Source organism: Salvelinus fontinalis, chromosome 1 (genome assembly GCF_029448725.1).
Source record: "Salvelinus fontinalis isolate EN_2023a chromosome 1, ASM2944872v1, whole genome shotgun sequence".
Lineage (NCBI taxonomy): Eukaryota > Metazoa > Chordata > Actinopteri > Salmoniformes > Salmonidae > Salvelinus > Salvelinus fontinalis.
In genome coordinates, this window is record NC_074665.1 from 63128041 (window position 1) to 63150456 (window position 22416).

Consider the following 22416-nt stretch of genomic DNA (forward strand, 5'->3'; position numbering starts at 1 on the left):
CGCTTACAACCTGGTGCGTATCAGGGAGGGAGACGAGTGGAAGACGGCGTTCAGTACAACCTCAGGGCATTATGAGTACCTCGTCATGCCGTACGGGTTGATGAATGCTCCATCAGTCTTCCGAGCCTTTGTAGACAAGATTTTCAGGGACCTGCACGGGCAGGGTGTAGTGGTGTATATTGATGACATTCTGATATACTCCGCTACACACGCCGAGCATGTGTCCCTGGTGCACAGAGTGCTTGGTCGACTGTTGGAGCATGACATGTACGTCAAGGCTGAGAAATGCCTGTTCTTGCCACAGTCCGTCTCCTTACTAGGGTACCGCATTTCCACCACAGGGGTGGAGATGGAGTGTGACCGCATTTCAGCAGTGCGTAATTGGCCGACTCCCACCATGGTAAAGGAGGTGCAGAGGTTTCTAGGGTTTGCCAATTACTACCGGAGGTTTATCCGGGGTTTTGGTCAGGTAGCGGCTCCCATTACCTCACAGCTGAAGGGGGGACCGGTACGTTTGCGGTGGTCGGCTGAGGCGGACAGAGCTTTTGGTCACCTGAGGGCTCTGTTTACCTCGGATTCCGTGCTTGCCCATCCGGATCCCTCTTTGGCGTTCATAGTGGAGGTGGACGCGTCCGAGGTTGGGATAGAAGCCGTGCTCTCTTAGCACTCGGGTACGCCACCGAAGCGCCGCCCCTTTGCCTTCGAGGAAGCTCAGCCCAGCAGAGCGAAACTATGATGTGGGGGATCGGGAGCTGTTGGCTGTCGTCAAGGCTCTGAAGGCATGGAGACATTGGCTTGAGGGGGCTAAACACCCTTTTCTCATCTGGACTGACCACCGCAATCTGGAGTACATCCGGGCAGCGAGGAGACTGAACCCTCGCCAGGCCAGGTGGGCCATGTTTTTCACCCGTTTTGTTTTCTCACTTTCTTACAGACCAGGTTCCCAGATACGTGAAGGCAGACGCACTGTCCCGGCTGTATGACACAGAGGAGCGGCCCATGGATCCCACCCCCATACTCCCGGCCTCCTGCCTGGTGGCACCGGTAGTATGGGAGCTGGACGCAGACATTGAGCAGGCGTTACGTGCAGAGCCCCCTCCCCTCCAGTGTCCCGCTGGGAATCTGTACGTTACGTCTGCTGTCCGTGATCGGCTGATCTATTGGGCCCACACGTCACCTTCCTCTGGTCATCCAGGCATCTGTCGGACGGTGCGCTGTCTGAGTGGGAAGTACTGGTTGCCCAATTTGGCCAAGGACGTGAGGGTTTATGTTTCCTCTTGCTCGGTGTGCACCCAGTGTAAGGCTCCTAGGCACCTGCCCAGAGGTAAGCTACACCCCTTACCCGTTCCACAACGGCCATGGTCGCACCTGTCCATCGATTTCCTGACCGATCTCCCCCCATCACAGGGAAACACCACGATCCTGGTTGTTGTGGATCGTTTCTCTAAGTCCTGCCATCTCCTTCCTCTGCCCGGTCTCCCTACGGCCCTACAGACTGCGGAGGCCTTGTTTACTACAGGGTGCCTGAGGATATAGTGTCTGATCGGGTTCCCCAGTTCACTTCGAGGGTCTGGAGGGCGTTCATGGAACGTCTGGGGGTCTCGATCAGCCTTACCTCGGGTTTTCACCCTGAGAGTAACGGGCAAGTGGAGAGAATTAACCAGGATCTGGCTAGGTTTCTGAGGTCTTATTGCCAGGACCGGCCAGGGGAGTGGGCGGCGTTTGTGCCCTAGGCAGAGATGGCCCAGAACTCGCTCCGCCACTCCTCCACTAACCTCTCCCCCTTCCAGTGTGTACTGGGGTATGAGCTGGTTCTGGCTCCTTGGCATCAGAGTCAGACCGAGGCTCCTGCGGGGGACAACTGGTTCCGGCTTGCGGAGGAGACATGGGACGCAGCTCATGTTCACCTTCAGCGAGCCGTGCTGTGCCAGAAAGCCAGCGCCGACCGTCACCGCAGTGAGGCCCCGGTGTTCGCTGTTTGTTGTAAGTGCTTGTGCACATGTTTACTGATGTGCGTCAGGTTTTGTACCCATGTTGGTTAATTCTTTATGCCGTTGCTTTTGATATTAAACTGCTCTGGCTATTACCTAGTTCTGCTCTCCTGCGTCTGACTTCACTGGCACCAGTTACGCACCCCATTACATTTTTACTTGCCATAAGAAATATTTAGGCCTGCCATAACAAAGGGGTTGAATACTTATTGACTCGAGACATTTTAGCTTTTCATTTTTTATTAATTTGTAAAAATGTCTAAAAACATCATTCTACTTTGACATTATGGGGTATTGTGTGAAGGCCAGTGACACAAAATCTCAATTTAATCCATTTTAAATTCAGGAATGTGGAAAAAGTCAATGGGTGCGAATTCTTTCTGAGGGCACTGTAAAACGTAGTTTTAGTTTTTAATTGCCCTTACATTCCTACACAGTGACTGTCTGTCTGATGTCCCTGTCACCTTCCCTCACATGGCTTGAAGACCTGTAGCGTGTGTGTGTGTCCACTTCTTACTAACCACTATGGCTGCGAGTCGGCTTCTGTGTTAGCCAATTTTTCCTTGTCTAGTTTGGGAAGTACCTAGCTTTGCTGAATTCTCAATCAGTCTGCCACCAGGTACTGACCCACTTCATTAAAGCAGGCTTTCTATGCTGTAACACAGAATACATGCACGTGCACATGAACATGCACACACACAGATCAAACACAGCTAGAGACTGGCAACAAAAGCCAGTTTAGTTTTTTCTTTTATGGCCAACCGTTGCTTTTGCAGACTTCAGCTGCTCTCTGTTTGGATTGGTTGCCATGGGACCAGAGAGGCCTACATGTTTCATGCCCGGGGTGGAACGAGATAGAGGGAGGGAGGGTGGGAATAAGAGAAAGAAGAAAGGAAAAGGAGAAAAACAAAAGAAAGAACAAAAGAAAGAATGAAAGAAGATACCAGGAATAGGTCAAATAATAAAAAGAGAGAAAGAGAGAGTGAATGAGTGAGTCAGGGTGTGAGTCAGTGTCTGATTGTGTGTGTGTGTGTGTGTGTGTCAGTCTGACAGGGGGCAGGTTGGCTCCTTAGCATCTCAAAGCATCTGGGCTCCATTATGGCCAGACTGTAGAGAGGGCTGAAGACTGAATCACGCACGCACGCATGCGCACACGCGCACACACCACACACACAGGAACACACGCAGGCACAGCAGGTGGAGTTCACTGTATGGGCATAAAAGGAATGTTAAGATGCTACTAAAGTTACACAGTGAGACAATGGTGGTTGTATGCAGCATTGGTCATCATAGTCACAACAGGGTTTGATTAAATCAGGTCTTGGCTGGTCATTATAATCGCTACAGGGATTGATTAATCAGGTATTGGCTACAATCCCTGCTTAATAACGCCCTGTGTTAAACAGTTTAGAGAATCATACACTGCCAGAAACATACAGGTAGGAAGGAAGGAAGAATTAAAGAGTAACAGAGTAGGAGAAGAATAATGCCGGGAGAGGAGAAATAGTGTGAGAATGAGAGCGAGAGAGAGCGAGAGCGAGAGCAAGAGAGAAGGAGGTGCTCCATCAGAAGCCTTGTTTATTTAAAAACATCCATACAATATCAGACACATATAGCTAACCCTTTTGTCTAATAGCAAAAAATATCAGTAGACTGGCTCCATATCTTCCCAGTGTAACTCTTGCTTACTCTTCTATTCTACTTTAGTCTACTTTACTATAATGTATTAAATTCTATTCCACTTCATTCCATTATAATCTATTGTATTTATTCTGTGGGTCAGGGCATAAGGTATAGAGTAGGAGACAGCTCTGGACAGATGAGGTAAACAGACAGTTGGTCCTCAGTCAGCAGGTCTGGTCTGGGAATGGGGAGGGAAGGCATTGGAAGTATGTGAGGGGAAATGGCTGAGTTGAATCTTGCGCTCAAAGTCCAGTTGGAAATTTTAGAATTTCCAACCACTAATGGTTATTTAGCAGTGGCCGGTGGTCAGACAGACAGACACTTGAGTGTGTGTGTGTGGGGGGGTTGCGGCTCGCGGTCAGACAGGCAGACAGGGATAATGTGAATACCGCTGGTGGTGGTGGTGGTTGTGGGTGTGTAGAAAGACTCGGCACCACTCTGCCAGCCTGCTACTGTCCATCAGACACCAGTTCCAAATCAACCCCTTGACACCTCCCCTTGATTAGTTGAATCCAGTGTGTTGGTACTGGTCTGGAACAAAAGCCTTAGCTACACTAACTGTGTTGTTTTGTTGCTGTAAGCCAATGGGACAAGTAGCTCACAGTATTGTATTCTGGTTAAGATGATCCCCTTAGGGTCTTTTGTTGTGTTGAGTTTTACAACCAACTCTGACAATAATTGTCGAGGAGCTCAGAAAACTAGAGAGAAAGAAGCAACAAAATAAGAGGGGGAAACCCTTTTTCCTCTAAAACTTCCCTCCAAAACTCCCTTCCCTTCTGTGGTATTGTTTCTATAGTAAGTGAAGAGCTATTGTTTCAGAGTTAAAGACGACAAGGACAGAGGCGGGGGTGTTTGTTAAATCAATTTCATTCAATTCAATTAAAAGGGATTTATTGGCATGGGAAACATTGTTTGCATTGCCAAATCAAGTGAAATAGATAATAAACAAATGGGTTATTTCACTCTAAATACAACCCCACTCTGCCATGAACCAGAGAAGGGGGCAGAAAGAGGATAGGTAAGCCCGGTAACAGCACCCTGTTTCTGGGGAGAGGATAACTACCACACCTAGGTTTCACCAGGAGAAACTAGGTCACACTATCACAGAGCTTCAAAATTTTGTCTGCTTCTGCTCGGCAAAATCAAGATTTCAACAAAGCTAAAGTTATGTTAGAGACAGTTGAACAGTCATCCAATTAATCATTAGTATTTTCCTCGTTGCTGACTTCAAGCAGAATGCATAGTTGGTAGAATTAGACACACACACACAGGCACAAACACACACACACAAATTAATTCCACACCAGCTGTTACATAAGCAGTGCTGCCTATGTCCAACTGTGCCAGGCAGCGTGTAATTCAGGATAACTATAATGTATAATTCAAGATAACTCATCATGGAGAGACAGAGGGCTCTATTTTCAAATGGCTCTAAGGAGACGCAAGTGTCAAACGTACATTCGTTTGATTTTGTAATGATTTTGTAATGTTGTAATGTAAAAACTGCCAGACTGGCATTTCCCACCCCTTACGCCAGATTCGGCAATTTACCTGTCTGGCAATATTTGAGGTGTGTCCTTAAAATTTGTATTAGAATTTGATTTGAATTATTCACTCTCTTTTTAAGCCTTATTAGTGAATTTAATCTTGCTCATTAACAACGTTTGGCATGTCCATGGCAGACACAATGCAATTTACAGTAGGCATTGCCCCTATATCATTGTAGATGCTGTTTAACAATAACTTTCCATATTGAAGCCATGCAATTAGGCTTCTTACAATGTGGACTGTAAACATGTTCAACATATTTAGCAAAGATGGGATAGGCCTACATACAGTACATTTTGTCATTTTATTTCTGCAGGCTATTTAAAAAACAAGGCTATAACAGACTAACATTCAAATTGGAGTTGATGATAACGCAATATATAAAATACCATAAATAGACAACTTAAAGCAATCACATATTTAGCCATAGTGCAAGTACTGATTGACTAGTGAAAGGTCAAGCCTTGACACACTTACAACTTGTTAATTCATCAAAACCCAGCCCTTTAGCTCCACTGCCAGCTACTGTGACCATAAATCCGGCTGTGAAAATAGCAAAAAATCATTTTGGACACGCCCGAACCTATAGCGCTAAGATTTCCCATTGTGTTAGGTTTGTTAAAATAGAGCCCAGAGTCTGAGTGAGTAGGGGGAAACCACCTAAGTACAAAAGTGATTATACACACACACACACACACACACACACACACACACACACACACACACACACACACACACACACACACACACACACACAGTGTTCTGTCACTTTAACTCTAGCTGCCAGAGAGATTGAGAGATGGAGGGATGGATAGAGGGATGGAGGGGAACAGAGTGGTGTGGAAAACACTGATTCAGCGCAGTGAGCTGAGACCAAACCTACTTTAATGAGCTCTCTTGCCCTCTCTTTAAGCTCTTCTTTCTCTCACACCCCTCTCTACTCCCCTCCCTCCATCCCCCCTCTCACTCAAACCTTATATAAAGGCCTGGCACACGGGTCAACAGAAAGAAGAGAGAGTCAGAGGGGAGGAGGGAAAATAGGGAATAGGAAAGGAGAAAAGGAGATGTTATGGAGGTTTGGGAAGGACAGAAAAATACATCTGGATATATGGCACATTTCCGGCTCGGGGACTGGAAACAGCAACTTTTCGGTTACTGGCCCAACACTCGTAACTGCTAGGCTACCTATAGTGTGAGTCAACATTGGGTCAATGTGGAAAGGGTTACGAGACCCGCAGCATGAGACACATTTACAGTACCTCATCTGTTTTGTTCCAAAGTCTATGAGGTAACCTTCTATGAGGTAACCATTTTGATGTCTTCACTATTATTATCCAATGTAGAAATTAGTAAAAATAAAGAAAAACCCTTTAATGAGTAGGTGTGCCAACATTTTCACTGGTACTGTATGTCTCAGATAGATCATCAGCAAAAACTTTGGCCAAACAGAAATCTAGAATATAAAGTTGAGCTGAATTTAGATAGCCTGGATTCCAAATGGAATCACTGTTGTTATGGTTTGGTTTAACCAGGCTCCATGAGATAGCTGCAGTGCAAACCCTGAGAACATAGAGTCTGTAAACATATGTGCTGACACATCCTGCGTAACAACACAGAGGAAAAATTACAATGTTCCTGTGATGAAGAAACAGCTCATTAAAAAGAGACGACTACACAACAGTGACCACTTCTGTGCTCTACTCTCTCATCAAGACAAACTGTGTGTTTGTGTTTACAACTTGTTGCTCCTCTTATATAGTGGTTAGTTTAGTGTGTGTGTGTGTGTGCGTGCGTGTGCATGTGTGTGTGTGTGAGTCCGTGCGTGTGTGTGTGTGTGTATTTTATGTATTTGTGGACAGACTGAATAACTCCTTTCTCCCGGCAAGCTGTCAGACAGAAGGGTAACAGGCTTTATCCAAAACCTCAGTAACAGACCACAGATCAATAACCTACAGCCAATTTCTGAATATCAATTATCCAATAACTACAATTTCACAGGCCGCCAAAACCCCAAAGTCCCTGAGCCCCATCAACCCAAAATTCCACTTCACCCCTCCTCAACTTTGACGCAATCCCCCCACCTTAGCCCTTAAACCACCACCAAACACCCACCCTTCACTTAAGACTCACCCACACACACATCAGAATATCCAGTTACTATGGAACTGCCCTCAGAAAAAAACCGAGCAACTGACTGGGGGTCAGTTTAGAGTTGTAGTTATTGTTGATATGTCCCGATATTAACTCCAGTATCAACTGATCTGGAGTCAGCCTGTACTGCCTGTACTGCCAGTAAGCCAGGCTGCATTTGGCCAAAACAGCCTGGCTTACTGTGGCATTTCTAGAGTAGTTTCCTACCCTGTAACGCTCTGTCTTTCTGTTTAGGTAGGCGAGCTTTCATACACACACACACAGTGATTTTTTCATGGTCTATGTACCTGGAGTTGGAAAATGTGGGACAGCATTATCACCTCACACCTTCCATTGATGGAACTGCTTTCCCACACCGCCTTGAGTGCCTAAAGTTCCAATTGGTAACTTTGATTGACTAAACAGAGAAAACGTAAAATATTTTCTAAGCATACACTCATGCACGTGAGCACCCACACGAGCACACACACACACGCCCCCACACATTTCAGAGTAAGTTTGATCATGAACCATGCTTGCTCACACACACTCACCCCAGTGAAACGCCTGCATTGCTGCCTCCACTTGTCTCCGTCTCTCCTGAAAAAAAATCACTATGGTCCCAGTTCGTTAACTCAAATCTTCCTCTCTGTTTCTCCTCTCTCGTTCTCCTCTAACTTTCCTTTATTCCACAAACCACTGTGAGGAGTTTTAAAAGGAAGCACTCTTTCCTTCTCCCCTTTGATCTCTTCTCCTCTCTTTCCCCCTACTCTGCTTTTCTTCCTTCCCTGCTGTCTGTCTTAGCTCCGCCTCCTTCCCCTCCTCCACCCTCTGCTCTCACTTTGTTTGCTGGCCCCCACTACTTCTCACACACACTCAGCTTTCCTCCAATTCTCTCCTCGCTTTTCTTTTTCTCTCTCGTTCACACGCACACACACACACACACACACACACACACACCCCACCACCACCACCACCAGGGTCTGACAACTTGGATGGAAAATTACTGAGGATAATAGCGGACGATATTGCCACTCCTATTAGCCATATTTTCAATTTAAGCCTACTAGAAAGTGTACCCCCAGGCCTGGAGGGAAGCTAAAGTAGTTCCGCTACTTAGGAATAGTAAAGCCCCCTTTACTGGCTCAAATAGTCGACCAATCAGCCTGTTATCAACTTTTGGAAAAAATGGTGTTTGACCAGATATAATGCTATTTTACAGTAAACAAATTGACAACAAACTTTCAGCATGCTTATAGGGAAGGACATTAAACAAGCACGGCACTTACACAAATGACAGATGATTGGCTGAGAGAAATCTATGCTAAAAAGATTGTGGGGACTGTCTTGTTAGACTTCAGTGTGGCTTTTGACATTATCGATCATTGTCTGCTGCTGGAAAAATGTATGTGTTATGGCTTTACACCCCCTGCTGTATAGTGAATAAAGAGTTACCTGTCTAACAGAACACAGAGGGTGTTCTTTAATGGAAGCCTCTCAAACATAATCCAGGTAAAATCAGGATTTCCCCAGGGCAGCTGTCTAGGCCCCTTACTTTTTCAATCTTTACTAACGACGTGCCACAGGCTTTGAGTAAAATCAGTGTGTCTATGTATGCGGATAACTCAACACTATACATGTCAGCTGCTACAGCGACTGAAATGTCTGCAACAACTAACAAAGAGCTGCAGTTAGTTACAAACGAAAAGCATTGTATTTGGGACAAATAATTCACTAAACCCTAAACCTCAACTAAATCTTGTAATAAATCATGTGGAAATTGAGCAAGTTGAGGAGACTAAACTGCTTGGAGTAACCCTGGATTGTAAATGGTCATGTTCATGCACATTTGTGGCCTGCTGGAGGTCATTTTGCAGGGCTCTGGCAGTGCACCTTCTTGCACAAAGGCGGAGGTAGCGGTCCTGCTGCTGGGTTGTTGCCCTCCTACGGCCTCCTCCACGTCTCCTGATGTACTGGCCTGTCTCCTGGTAGCGCCTCCATGCTCTGGACACTACGCTGACAGACACAGCAAACCTTTTTGCCACAGCTCGCATTGATGTGCCATCCTGGATGAACTGCACTACCTGAGCCACTTGTGTGGGTTGTAGACTCCGTCTCATGCTACCACTAGAGTGAAAGCACCGCCAGCATTCAAAAATGACCAAAACATCAGCCAGGAAGCATAGGAACTGAGAAGTGGTCTGTGGTCACCACCTGCAGAACCATTCCTTTTTTGGGGGTGTCTTGCTAATTGCATATAATTTCCACCTTTTGTCTATTCCATTTGCACAACAGCATGTGAAATTTATTGTCAATCAGTGTTGCTTCCTAAGTGGACAGTTTGATTTCACAGAAGTGTGATTGACTTGGAGTTACATTGTGTTGTTTAAGTGTTCCCTTTATTTTTTTGAGCAGTGTATATTGATACAACAGTAGGTCAAATGGAGAGAAGTCTGTCCATAATAAAGCGCAGCTCTGCCTTCTTATGTTAAGTCACCACAAAACCACAATAAGCACAGTCATTTTTCCAGCGAAAGATAGCAGTCAGAAAAAGCAGAAATAGAGATAAAATGTATCACTAACCTTTGATTATCTTCATCAGATGACACTCATAGGACTTCATGTTACACAATACATGCATGTTTTGTTTGATAAAGTTCATATTTATAACAAAAAATCTGAGTTTACATTGGCGCGTTACATTCACTAGTTCCAAAAACATCAAGTGATTTTGCATAGCCACATCGTTTCAACAGAAATACTCATCATAAATGTAGATGATAATACAAGTTATACACATGGAATTATAGATATACCTCTCCTTAATGCAACCGCTGTGTCAGATTTAAAAAACACTTTACGGAAAAAGCAAATCATGCAATAATCTGAGACGGAGCTCAGAACAATAGCCAAATTAGCCGCCATGTTGGGGTCAACAGAAACCAGAAAATACATGATAAATGTTTCCTTACCTTTGATGATCTTCATCAGAATGCAGTCCTAGGAATCCCAGGTCCACAATAAATGCTTGATTTGTTCGATAATGTCCGTTATTTATGTCCAATTAGCTACTTTGGTTAGCGGCTTTGGTAAACAATTCCAAACTTACAAAGCGCCTCCACTATAACGTGACGAAATGTCCAAAAGTTCCGTAACAGTCAGTAGAAACATGTCAAACGATGTACTGAATCAATCTTTAGAATGTTGTTAACATACATCTTGAATAACGTTCCAACCGGAGAATTGGATTGACTTCAGAAGAGAGGTGGAACGGAGGTCCTCCTCATGTGAAAGCGCATGGTGAAAGCATGCTCAGCTCATGGCAGTGATTACTCATTCCTCCTTCAGCCCCCCTTCACATTAGAGTCATCAGACAAAGTTCTATTGACTGTTGACATCTAGTGGAAGCCGTAGGAAGTGAAAACTCATTCATATCTCGCTGTAATTTCATTGAGTGCTTGGTTGAAAATCTGCCACCTCAGAAAAAATTCAAACAGGAAGTGGAACTTCTCAGGTTTTTGCCTGCCATATGAGTTCTGTTATACTCACAGACATAATTCAAACAGTTTTAGAAACTTCAGATTGTTTTCTATCCAATACGAATAATAATATGCATATATTGGGACTGAGGAGCAGGCAGTTTAGCAACTGGGACTGAGGAGCAGGCAGTTTACTATGGGCACCTCTGTGCACCTTTCATCCAAGCTACTCAATACTGCCCCTGCAGCCATAAGAAGTGAATAGCACTATCAACAAGGCTGGTCCTACAGGCCCTAGGGACATAGGAAAATTGCAATTGGCTCAGAACAGGGTAGCACGGCTGTCCCTTGGATGTACACAGAGAGCTAATATGAATAATATGCATGTCAATCTCTCCTGGCTCAAAGTGGAGGAGAGATTGACTTCATCACTACTTGTATTTATGAGAGGTATTGACATGTTAAATGCACCAAGCTCTCTGTTTGAACTACTGGCGCACAGCTCAGACACCCATGCATACCCCACAAGACATGCCACCAGGGGTGTCTTCACAGTCCCCAAGTTCAGAACAGACTATGGGAGGGACACAGTACTACATAGAGCCACGGCTACATGGAACTCTATTCCACATCAACTGATGCAAGCAGTAAAATTAGATTTAAAAAACAAATAAAAATAAACCTTATGGAACAGCGGGGTCTGTGAAGCACCACAAACAGGCACAGGCACATGCATACACACACACGGTAACATACGCACTATACACACACGTACACGTGGATTTTGTACTGTAGATGTGTGCCTTGGCAGCAGCTAATGGGGATCCATAAAAAATACAAAATCAAATACACACACAGGTTGTGTGTTTTTAATCCTGTCTGCATGCTCTGTCCCGCATCTTTCTTTTTTCTTTCTCTCTCCCTTTCTATGCCTCTCTCGTTCTCAGTTTACCTATGACTGTCTCTAACTTTTATTTTGGGGGTGATCTACAGCATCCCTTTAATCAGCTTTAACCCCCTCAGACCCTGGTGAGAAACCCTGTCCCAATCAAAGCCTGTGGTAACCATAGATGGTAAGTGGATTATACCACAGTAAGCCTCTCTCATCCTGATATGGTGGATACACCCTGCAGAGCTGGGGGACTAGATACATCCATCTGAACTGATATACCATCAGCCTACTGAAATCAATCAAAAACCTTCATTCATATACCAAAATCACTTCCACTCTCCCTTCTCATGTAATTTTCTCCTTTATTCTATCTCTCTGTGCGTGTGCTTGTTTGTGTGTGCTTCAGGCCTATGGGACTACCTCCCCGGAAGCTGCCCTGAAAGGTAAATAAAAATAACACTGACTGTTTTCATTACAAAACAGGTTCTAATTTAGGAACTACAGTTGCGACAGGAGAGAGATTGAGAGAAAGCGTTAGAGATGGGGGGTTGAGGAAGGAAGGGGATGGAAAGAGAGCGGGAACATAGATATGTGAACCTAATTAACCCAGAGGAAAGGGAGTAGAGTTACATAACACACATGCAAGCACACATACACATACACACAGCTGTGAATAAACGTCCATCTGCGCAGAATTAGAGCACACAGACTGCATGAGTGGACATTTTAGTATAATGGGTGTGTGTTTGTGTGTGTGTTCCGCACCGGCCTCTATGAACTAAACAAATCTAGTTTTATTGCTGTGTGAGCTGCCATGGAAAAGCAATTAGAGAAATGAGTGAACACTGGAGAGAGAGCGAGAGAGCGAGAGAGCAAGAGCGCGAGAGAGCGCGAGAGAGAGCGCGAGAGAGAGCGCGAGAGAGAGCGCGCGAGAGAGAGCGCGAGAGAGAGAGCGAGAGAGAGAGCGAGAGAGAGCGCGAGAGAGAGAGCGAGAGAGAGAGCGAGAGAGAGAGCGAGAGAGAGAGCGAGAGAGAGAGCGAGAGAGAGCGAGAGAGAGCGAGAGAGAGCAAGAGAGAGCGAGAGCGAGAGAGCGAGAGCGAGAGAGATAGATAGACAGACAGAAAGAGCGATGGACAGAGAGAGAGTGAGACACACTAGAGTCAGTATACTTCTAATGAAGAAAATGTATCTGACCCACCATTTCTTCTTTCATCTCATCCTGCTGTCTCTCCATCCCATTCTCTCTCTTTCTCCCTCCCTCTCTCTCCTCTTTCCAGCCAATATTTCTCAAATAAAGTAACTCCCCACAGGTATTGGTAACAGGGAGTGAGGTGGGAGTGAGGTGGGAGTGAGCTGAACTAACCTCAACTCTGTGACATGGCACATTCCTACTGCTAGCATCAGCAACCTCTCAGTGCTAAAAATAGAACTCAAGATGGAAAGTTGTGGTCAGTGTGTCTGGTTTGTGTGTGTGTGTGTGTGTGTGTGTGTGTGTGTGTGTGTGTGTGTGTGATATGGAGAAAGAGAAAGAGAGATGGAGAGAGAGTCCCAGTGTTGGCCAGAACAATAGAAGGAAGCAGGTTGCAAATCACTCAGACACACAAATCCCTATTATAACTGGATTTATGAGACAGAGCTAAGACCTAACAAGCGTCCACCATTAAACACACACACACGCAGCCATGAACGCAAACACACAGAGCCTAAAGGCACGCACACACGAATGCACACAAATCTGTCCACTTTAGGTCAATGGTGTGTTTACTCTGCCCATTAGCTTCATTAAGTCCCAGCAGTACAGTCCACTCTCCCTCTCCATTGCTCATTCTCTTTCTCCCTCTCTCGCTTTCTACCTCTCTTTTCAGAATAAGAAGGAAGGAAGGAAGGAAGACACATGGAAAAGAGAAAGATAGAGAGACAGAGAGAGTGTATGGAGAGAGACAGGAGGGAACAGAGAGAGGGACAACAAGAGGCAGAGGACAGAAAGAGGCACAGAAGCCTGTGAGAGAAGGGGACAGCTGGGCTGGGGAGAGGGAACATTTGAGGCGAGTGACAGGGGACAGCAGGAGAGGTGAAACCTGGTAATGGAGAAAGAGGAAAAAGGAAAGGACAGCAGCTGTGAAGACCACACACCACTATCAACACACAAATTGGAGCCATGGGGTTGAAGCTGCAACAAGATGGGGAGCAGAACTTTATCTCTCTGCTCCCCCTCACCCCCCCTCACTGCCCAACACCCACTAGTCACTATAAGGGGCTGTAATAGAGAGGACAAACGTGGCATAATAATCCCAACTGATCTAGCTAATGAGTACACAAGCTATTCAATCCTGTGATATCAAAAACCTCTCTCACTTACTTACTCTCGGGCAGTGTCACCCCCACCCTCTCCCCCGCAGTGACACAGAACTAGCCATGACCCCTGACCCTTCGTCCCTATGCTATCACACTCTAAGTGTGTGTCCTCCTCCGCTGTCACTGCTATTCATCAGTTAAATTTATCTCAAACAGCACCTTCAAAGCCTTTGGCGAGACCTCAATTTACATATGTGTGTGTAAGTCTGTCTGTGAGTGTGTGTGTGTGTGAGAGAGAGAGTGATGAATGAATGAATGAATGAATGAACTACAGAACAAAATAAAAACCCTCCAACACAAAAAGGCCTGTGGTGATGACATCCTCAATGAAATGAAAAAATATACAGACAACAAATTCCAATTGGCTATACTAAAACACTTAAACATCATACTTACTACTGAGGATGTGTCCCAAAATTGACATCTTAACCCAGTCTAAGAAATAAACCTCCCATGACACTCTGTCAACATCACGGCAAATCTCATGTGAGTGCATACCATCTATTGGCACAATGGACAGTTTTAACATCTCGTGCCGTGTTTTATGATTCTGGTATCTTCCCCAATATTTGGAACCAAGGACTGACCACCTAAATCCACAAAAGTGGAGACAAATTTGACCCCAATAACTACAGTGGGATATGGGTCAACAGCAACCTTGGGAAAATCCTCTGCATTATCATTAACAGCAGACTCGTACATTTCCTCAGTGAAAACAATCTACTGAGCAAATGTCAAATTGGCTTTTTACCAAATTATTGTATGACAGACCACGTATTCACCCTAAACACCCTAATTGACAAACAAAACAAAGACTAAGTCTTCTCATGCTTTGTTGATTTCAAAAAAGCCTTTGAATCTATTTGGCATGAGGGTCTGCTATACAAATTGATGGAAAGTGGTGTTGGGGGAAAAACATACGACATTATAAAATATTTGTACACAAACAACAAGTGTGCGGTTAAAATAGGCAAAAAACACACACATTTCTTCCCACAGGGCCGTGGGGTGAGACAGGGATGCAGCTTAAGCCCCACCCTCTTCAACATATAAATCAACGAATTGGCGAGGGCACTAGAACAGTCTGCAGCACCCGGCCTCACCCTACTAGAATCTGAAGTCAAATATCTACTGTTTGCTGATGATCTGGTGCTTCTGTCCCCAACCAAGGACAGCCTACAGCAGCACCTAGATCGTCTGCACAGATTCTGCCAGACCTGGGCCCTGACAGTAAATCTCAGTAAGCCCAAAATAATGGTGTTCCAAAAAAGGTCCAGTCGCCAGGACCACAAATACAAATTCCATCTAGACCTAGAGCACACAAAACACTATACATACCTTGGCCTAAACATCAGCGCCACAGGTAACTTCCACAAAGCTGTGAATGATCTGAGAGACAAGACAAAAAGGGCATTCTATGCCATCAAAATAAATATTTAATTTGACATACCAATTAGGATCTGGCTAAAAACACTTGAATCAATTATAGAACACATTTCCCTTTATGGTTGTGAGGTCTGGGGTCCGCTCACCAACCAAGAATTCACAAAATGGGACAAGCACCAAATTGAGACTCTGCATGCAGAATTCTACAAAAATATCCTCTGTGTACAACATAAAACACCAAATAATGCATGCAGAGCAGAATTAGGCCGATACCCGCTAATTATCAAAATACAGAAAAGAGACGTTAAATTCTACAACCACCTTAAAGGACTCAATTCCTAAACCTTCCATACCAAAGCCATCACCTACAGAGAGATGAACCTGGAGAAGAGTCCCCTAAGCAAGCTGGTCCTGGGACTCTGTTCACAAACACAAACAGACCCCACAGAGCCCCAGGACAGCAACACAATTAGACCCAACCAAATCATGAGAGAACAAAAAGATTACTTGACACATTGGAAATAATTAACAAAAAAACAGCACAAACTAGAATGCTATTTGGCCCTAAACACAGAGTACACAGTGGCAATATACCTGACCACTGTGACTGACCCAAACTTAAGGAAAGCTTTGACTATGTACAGACTCAGTGAGCAGAGCCTTGCTATTGAGAAAGGCCGCTGTAGGTGCACACTCTGCACACTGCCCACAAAATTAGGTGGAACCTGAGCTGCACTTCCAAACGTCCTGCAAAATATACAGTTGAAGTCGGAAGTTTACATACACTTAGGTTGGAGTCATTAATACTCGTTTTTCAACCACTCCACAAATTTCTTGTCAACAAACTATAGTTTTGGCAAGTCGGTTAGGACATCTACTTTGTGCATGACACAAGTCATTTTTCCAATAATTGTTCACAGACAGATTATTTCACTTATAATTCAGTGTATCACAATTCCAGTGGGTCAGAAGTTTACATACACTAAGTTGACTGTGCCTTTAAAACCTCTTAGCGCTAGGGGTCAGAATTTATTTTTATTTTTAAACAACGTACCCAACGTGAACGGACATTTTCTTTGGCCCAGATCGTAGAATATGCATATAATTTACAGATTAGGATAGAAAACACTCCAAAGTTTCCAAAACTGTCAAAATATTGTCTTTGAGAAAAATAATACTTATTCTGCAAGCAAAATCCTGAGAAAAAGTAACCCGGAAGTGATATATATATATTTTTTTTACATCTTTGTTTCCTGGCCTGTCTAACCTCCATTTAAAGGGGTATCAACCAGATTCCTTTTCCAAAGGCTTCCTCAGGCTGTGACCAGGCTTTAGACATAGTTTCAGGCTTTTATTTTGAAAAATGAGCGAGATGTTTCAAAAGAGGTCAGGTGTCCTCTGAATATTTCCTGCGCGCGTGGGAGGAGCTCCCCATTTTCCTTTTCTCTCTTAATGAATAGGTTATGCTCCGATTGAAATATTATCGATTATGTTAGTTAAAGACAACCTGAGGTTTGATTATAAAAAACATTTTAAATGTTGCTATGACCATTTCGGATACTTTTTGGGATTTGTCAAGTGGAACACGACTTTTGTTCTCAAAATAATGCGCAACCCAAATGGCGTTTTTTGGTGATAAGTAATATTTATCGAACAAAAATAAAATTTGTTGTGTAACTGGGAGTCTCGTGAGTGGAAACACCCGAAGATTATCAAAAGTAAGCGATTAATTTTATTGCTTTTCTTACTTTCGTGACCAAGTTAACCAAGCTAATATAAGGCTAAGCTGTTATAGCATTGAAAGCTACACTCACAAAAGCTTGTATTTCTTTCGCTGTAAAATATATTTTAAAAATCTGACACGATAGGTGGATTAACAACAAGCTAAGCTGTGTTTTGGTATATTTCACTTGTGATTGCATGATTATAAATATTTTTTGTAATATTTTTTAATCTGATACATTTGGAAATTTTCATCTTCCTTTCAGGACCGGAACGAGGCTGTAGTTCTCATCATAACGCGCAACCCAAATGGCGTTTTTTGTGATAAAAGGAATAATTATCGAACAAAAAGAAGATTTGTTGTATAACTGGGAGTCTCGTGAGTGGAAACGTCTGAAGATTATCTAAGGTAAGCGATTCATTTTATTGCTTTTCTGACTTTCGTGACCATGCTAATTTGGGGCTAGCTGATGTAGCATTGAAAGCTACACTCACAAAAGCTTGGATTTCTTTTGCTGTAAAATCTATTTTCAAAAGCTGACATGATAGGTAGATTAACAACAAGCTAAGCTGTGTTTTGGTATATTTCACTTGTGATTGTATGATTATAAATATTTTTAGGAATATTTTTTGAATATGGTGCCCTGCAATTCAGTGGTTGTTTAGGAAAGTGAACCCGTATTCGGTATCCGTAGCGCAGAAAAGTTAAACAGCTTGGAAAATTCCTGAAAATTATGTCATGGCTTTAGAAGCTTCTGATAGGCTAATTGACATAATTTGAGTCAATTGGATGTGTACCTGTGGATGTATTTCAAGGCCTACCTTCAAACTCAGTGTCTCTTTGCTTGACATCATGGGAAAATCAAAAGAAATCAGCCAAGACCTCCACAAGTCTGGTGCATCCTTAGGAGCAATTTCCAAACGCCTGAAGGTACCATGTTCATCTGTACAAACAATAGTACGCAAGTATAAGCACCATGGGACCACGCAGCCATCATACCACTCAGGAAGGAGACACGTTCTGTCTCCTAGAGATGAACGTACTTTGGTGCGAAAAGTGCAAATCAATCCCAGAACAACAGCAAAGGACTTTGTGAAGATGCTGGAGGAAACAAGTACAAAAGTATTTATATCCACAGAAAATTGAGTCCTATATCGACATAACCTGAAAGGCCGCTCAGAAATGAAGGAGCCACTGCTCCAAAACCGCCATAAAAAAGCCAGACTACGGTTTGCAACTGCACATGGGGACAAAGATCGTACTTTTTTGAGAAATGTCCTCTGGTCTGATGAAACAAATATAGAACTGTTTGGCTATAATGAACATCGTTATGTTTGGAGGAAAAAGGGGGACGCTTGCGAGCCAAAGAACACCATCCCAACCGTGAAGCACGGGGGTGGCAGCATCATGTTATGGGGGTGCTTTGCTGCAGAAGGGACTGGTGCACTTCACAAAATAGATGGCTTCATCGGGATGGAAGATTATGTGGATATATTGAAGCAACAGCTCAAGACATCAGTCAGGAAGTTAAAGCTTGGTCGCAAATGGTTCTTCCAAATGGACAATAACCCCAAGCATACTTCCAAAGTTGTGGCAAAATGGCTTAAGGACAACAAAGCCAATGTATTGGAGTGGATATCACAAAGCCCTGACCTCAATCCCATAGAAAATTTGTGGGCAGAAGTGAAAAAGCGTGTGCGAGTAAGGAGGCATACAAACCTGACTCAGTTACACCAGCTCTGTCAGGAGGAATGGGCCAAAATTCACCCAACTTATTGTGGGAAGCTTGTGGAAGGCTACCTGAAACGTTTGACCCAAGTTAAACAATTTAAAGGCAATGCTACCAAATACTAATTGAGTGTATGTAAACTTTTGACCCACTGAAAATGTGATGAAAGAAACAAAAGCTGAAATAAATAATTCTCTCTACTATTATTCTGACATTTCACATTCTTAAAATAAAGTGGTGATCTTAACTGACCCAAGACAGGGAATGTTTACTAGGATTAAATGACAGGAATTGTGAAAAACTGAGTTTAAATGTATTTGGCTAAGGTGTATGTAAACTTCCGACTTCAACTGTATGACAATATTAGCAACACCAATTTCCCTCAGATTACACAGACCCACAAAGAATAAGAGAACAAATCCAATACTGATCAACTCCCATATCTTTTAGGTGAAATACCACAGTGTGCCATCACAGCAGCAAGATTTGTGACCTTTTGTCACAAGAAAAGGTCAACCAGTGAAAAACAAACACCATTGTAAATACAACCCATATTTATGCTTATTTATTTTCCCTTTTGTACTTTAACTATTTGTACATCGTTACAACACTGTACATAGCCATAATGTGACATTTTAAATGACATTCCTTTGAAACTTTTGTGAGTGTAATGTTTACTGTTTGTTTTTGATTGTTTATTTCACTTTTGTTTATTATCTATTTCACTTGCTTTGGAAATGTAAACATATGTTTCCCATGCCAATAAAACCTGTTGAATTGAATTGAATGAGAGAGAGGGAGAACAAATTTCTACGTGACTTGGGAAAATGGCTGAGTTTCAGGACACTGATATGTGGCGGCAGGTAGCCTAGCGGTTGTGGCGGCAGATAACCTAGCGGTTAGAGCATTGGGCCAGTAACTGGAATGTCACTAGTTTGAATCCCCGAGCCAACAGGGTGAACAATCGGTTGTTGTGCCCTTGAGCAAGGCACCTCCCCTAATTGCTCCAGGGTTGCTGTTGATAATGGAGTTGGGATATGCAAAAAACACATTTCCTATTAATACACACGTGTACATGTGTAAAATAGGACAAATATAAGCACCCACCAAATTGTTATGTATTGATTTTCTTCTAATTCGTATGTTAACATGACAGACAAACACCAAACACTGACCTTTACCTGTTTGAGAGTCCCAGTGTTCTCCTGGTTCTCTGGGGAAGACAGGAAGAGAACAGGGACTTCTCATCCCCAGAACCTCACTACTTCTTGGGCTGCCTCTCCTCCACTACACCTCCTGACCTGGAGTCTGGAAACACAGAGAGAGAGGAACAATAAGGTAATGCATGTACAGAGACAGAACAGCAAATACATGTTAGAAGCAAATTATATTACTTTCTATCATGTGAAACTGTAACACTATGGTATATCCTAAAAGTAACCGTTTGGAGTACAATACACTGGTCATTCAGAGTTAAATGTACTCCCTTAAATGCTGTGTTCTGTGAAAGGAGAGAAGAGGAGACCACTGCCCCCCTTGAGACACTGCCACCTTAATATTCCTATAAAAATATACCCCCTACGCACGCAACCGCACCCACCCGCACCCACCCACACACCCACACCCACACGAGGGGAGATATCACAGTCTGTGTTTGTTTATCTCGACCATCTATAGCTTTGACTGCGGTCTCATCTGATGTGTGCGCACTCTCACGAATTCCAAAATAGGTCACCTCAACATGAAACAACAGCCTTCCCTGATCCACATGCAAGAGGAAGAGAGGGAAAAGAGGAGAGAATGGAACGAGAAGGGAGGAGGGCCTCCCTGAGAACTTGCTTTCATAACCTTCCTGTCTCTTTTCCCCTCTTCCTCCCTTTCGCTTTCAATATCCCATTTTCTATTTCACTCTGTCTCTTCACCTCTACCACTTTCTCTCTTTCCATTACCCTCTCTCGCTCAACTTTTATCTCTGTATTTCAACCTTTATCTCTATCCCTATCTCCCTCCGTCCCCTCTCTCGCCATCTCTCTCGCCTCTTTCTCCTCCTCTTATCAAGCACTATCCCACTATAAATGATCAATATATTCTCTACAGTCTGATCACTGATTGATCACTGATACAATTCAGCTGATTGATTTTGGCCTTCGTTCTTCCTGCCCTATAGCACTGCACTGGGGTCAGTTCATTAAACCTGACAAAAATATGTAACCTCTCTTCCTGCAGTTGCTTTAAAGTAACATTCAAGTGGTTCTGGAAGTATTCTCAAGATGAGTATTTTGTTGCTTTGAAGCATCTATCAGCGTGTTTCTGATACAGCCTAAGTATGGTTCTCAATCAGAGACAACGATAGACAGCTGTCCGTGATTGAGACCCTATCCAGTCAAAACATAGAACTACAAAACATAGAACATAGAATACCCACCCCAACTCACGCCCTGACCAAACCAAAATAGAGACATAAAAAGGATCTCTAAGGTCAGGGCGTGACAATTCTACAGTATACTACAACATTCTATAGTAAGTACTACACACATACTCTACACTATAATACAGTTTACTGTACCCCCCCCCAAAGGTGCGGACTTCGACCTCAAAACCTAAACCTATAGGGGAGGGTCTGGGTGGGCATCTATCCGCGGTGGTGGCTCAGGTGTGGGACGCAGACCCCGCTCCACCACTGGCTCACCCCACTTTGGTGGCACCTCTGGTGCAGGGACCCTCGTCGTCGACCCCGGACTGGGGACCCTCGTTGCGGGCCCCGGACTGGAGAATGTCGTTGCGGGCCCCGGACTGGAGAATGTCGCTGGACGCTCCGGACTGGAGAACGTCGCTGGACGCTCCGGACTGGAGAACGTCGCTGGAGGCTCCGGACTGGAGAACGTCGCTGGGGGCGCCGGACTGGAGGCCGTCGCTGGAGGCTCCGGACTGGAGGCCGTCGCTGGAGGCTCCGGACAGGAGGCCGTCGCTGGAGGCTCCATACAGGAGGCCGTCGCTGGAGGCTCCGGACTGGAGGCCTTTGTTCCATGACTCCTCACTGGAGGCTTCGTGCCATGAATCATCACTGGAGGCTTCTTGCCATGGATCATCATTGGAGGCTTCTTCCGGGTGGCGCAGTGGTCTAGGGCACTGCATCGCAGTGCTAGCTGCGCCACCAGAGTCTCTGGGTTCGCGCCCAGGCTGGGCTGGGTTCGCGCCCAGGCTCTGTCGCAGCCGGCCGCAACCGGGAGGTCCGTTGGGCGACGTACAATTGGCATAGCGTCGTCCGGGTTAGGGAGGGTTTGGCCGGTAGGGATATCCTTGTCTCAGTATGTAAAATGTAATAAAATGTATGCACTCTACTGTAAGTCGCTCTGGATAAGAGCGTCTGCTAAATGACTAAAATGTAAAATGTAATCATCACTGGAGGCTTCGTGCCATGGATCATCACTGGAGGCTTCGTGCCATGAATCATCACTGGAGGCTTCGTGCCATGAATCATCACTGGAGGCTTCGTGCCA

General features: G+C 44.3%; 1 protein-coding gene across 3 annotated transcripts in view; it reads right to left on the reverse strand.

The window, feature by feature from the left end:
- Window positions 1-22416, reverse strand: part of LOC129859544 (leucine zipper putative tumor suppressor 2 homolog) — an 86296-nt gene that overhangs the window by 24875 nt on the left and 39005 nt on the right. Inside the window, exon 2 of one of the 3 annotated variants that reach the window (XM_055929434.1) lies at window positions 20098-20224. The gene's annotated coding sequence lies outside the window, so the exon portion shown is untranslated. Of the gene's footprint in view, window positions 1-7906; window positions 10950-20091; window positions 20225-22416 lie in introns of those variants that run through there. The other 2 variants (XM_055929442.1, XM_055929448.1) reach the window with 2 other exon arrangements.